Source organism: Phyllobates terribilis, unplaced genomic scaffold, assembly GCF_046119375.1.
Source record: "Phyllobates terribilis strain yellow unplaced genomic scaffold, ASM4611937v1 Scaffold_1899__1_contigs__length_193632, whole genome shotgun sequence".
In the NCBI taxonomy this organism is placed as follows: Eukaryota; Metazoa; Chordata; class Amphibia; order Anura; family Dendrobatidae; genus Phyllobates; species Phyllobates terribilis.
Genome location: NW_027364659.1, coordinates 45,001 through 47,500, shown reverse-complemented (window position 1 = coordinate 47,500; position 2,500 = coordinate 45,001).

Below are 2,500 nucleotides of genomic sequence, written 5' to 3'. Positions count from 1 at the left end.
TCCAGACAGGGGAGCGTGTCAGTGCGCGCATCCGATTTCAGTTCCAGAGCGATTCGCGCGATGAGTCCTTGATACTTAGTCGTTTTTGGCAAAATTTCTGACTTTTTGAAAATTTCACAATTTTGTGAAAACTTCCACAAAATGAGGTTCTAGTATGTTAGAGGGCATCCCAGGAGGGCTCCAAAAGTGTGGGTAAAATATATATCCCACAGGGGGAAAATTGAAAAAAAGTTGAAAAAAAAAATTTTTGGGGACTTAGAAAATTTTCACACATGTGTCAGACTTCCAGAGAGGGGAGCATGTCAGTGCGCGCATCCGATTTCAGTTCCAGAGCGATTCGCGCGATGAGTCCTTGATACTTAGTCGTTTTTGCAAAATTTCTGACTTTTTGGAAAATTTCACAATTTTGTGAAAACTTCCACAAAATGAGGTTCTAGTATGTTAGAGGGCATCCCAGGAGGGCTCCAAAAGTGTGGGTAAAATATATATCCCACAGGGGGAAAATTGAAAAAAAGTTGAAAAAAAAAATTTTTGGGGACTTAGAAAATTTTTCAACTTTTGTCAGACTTCCAGACAGGGGAGCGTGTCAGTGCGCGCATCCGATTTCAGTTCCAGAGCGATTCGCGCGATGAGTCCTTGATACTTAGTCGTTTTTGGCAAAATTTCTGACTTTTTGAAAATTTCACAATTTTGTGAAAACTTCCACAAAATGAGGTTCTAGTATGTTAGAGGGCATCCCAGGAGGGCTCCAAAAGTGTGGGTAAAATATATATCCCACAGGGGGAAAATTGAAAAAAAGTTGAAAAAAAAAATTTTTGGGGACTTAGAAAATTTTCACACATGTGTCAGACTTCCAGAGAGGGGAGCATGTCAGTGCGCGCATCCGATTTCAGTTCCAGAGCGATTCGCGCGATGAGTCCTTGATACTTAGTCGTTTTTGCAAAATTTCTGACTTTTTGGAAAATTTCACAATTTTGTGAAAACTTCCACAAAATGAGGTTCTAGTATGTTAGAGGGCATCCCAGGAGGGCTCCAAAAGTGTGGGTAAAATATATATCCCACAGGGGGAAAATTGAAAAAAAGTTGAAAAAAAAAATTTTTGGGGACTTAGAAAATTTTTCAACTTTTGTCAGACTTCCAGACAGGGGAGCGTGTCAGTGCGCGCATCCGATTTCAGTTCCAGAGCGATTCGCGCGATGAGTCCTTGATACTTAGTCGTTTTTGCAAAATTTCTGACTTTTTGGAAAATTTCACAATTTTGTGAAAACTTCCACAAAATGAGGTTCTAGTATGTTAGAGGGCATCCCAGGAGGGCTCCAAAAGTGTGGGTAAAATATATATCCCACAGGGGGAAAATTGAAAAAAAGTTGAAAAAAAAAATTTTTGGGGACTTAGAAAATTTTTCAACTTGTGTCAGACTTCCAGAGAGGGGAGCATGTCAGTGCGCGCATCCGATTTCAGTTCCAGAGCGATTCGCGCGATGAGTCCTTGATACTTAGTCGTTTTCAGAAGTCACAATTTTGACTTCCAGGACCCGCAAAACGTTTGTAAATTGAGCCCGCTCCCCAGTTCCAAGCGTTTTGAGGTGTCCCCGGTTGCAGTAATGCAGCCTGCCCACTAGATGTCGCAAAAGAGACAAAAAGTGAAAAAGAACCAGAATGAGGAAATTCCAGGGAGCCGAATCCGCCTGACAGTTCCAGGCGATCGGGCACTTTTTTGCATGCGTCCCTAAAGTGGGTATAGGGTGACACTCCATGCAAAGACCCAGTTTTGCACACCACCGGCAGAATATATGAGAGAGAGGTACCTCTCAGCCCCGACACATTTTGACTCATTTAAGCTGGTTTTCACCTCCGTAGGCCTGGGTATGCGTTTTGGCTATGAGTCCCTGTTCGGCTGGAGGTCTGCACCTTGGCTGAACCCAGGCTTCCGCAGCTGCGTGGGGGGACTTTTGCCGGTCGCCTATCCCAAGTCAGAGAGGTGTTCCTGGGTTGAAGTGAGCCTGGCCAGACCCCCCCGCGGGCCCTGGTTCTCCACATGGGGGCGCCGTCAAGGCTAAAATCTGGATTTTTAGGCCGAGGAGAGGCTCCATGAGGGCGGATGCTTTTGTGGCTTCGACCCCAGTGCTGTTCCACATCCAGTACCCCCCCGCAAGGGCGCCTGTACCCGAGTCGCGCTTCCAGGACTCGTGGGCACGTATCTCCCGACGACAGGGGTTTGCAGCCTCCGTACTTGGGCAAGTCCCTACATGCACCCCTGCTCTTCCTCCGATCGATCTGGCGCAGCGCTCCCGGGTGGGGAGGTGGCGCCGCTCGCTCGGCCCGGGCTTTGGAGCCCGCGCTGGCTTAAGGTGAGCGGTCCCCTTCCTCCTCTACCCCCGGGCTTCCGACACCTATCTTTGGGCGCGCATGCCGGCCTCGCCTCCCGTCTGCGGAGGTGGCCGAGCCGTGGGGAGTTTGACCCGAACCGAGCGAAGGCAGTGGTCCGACGACCCGTACGG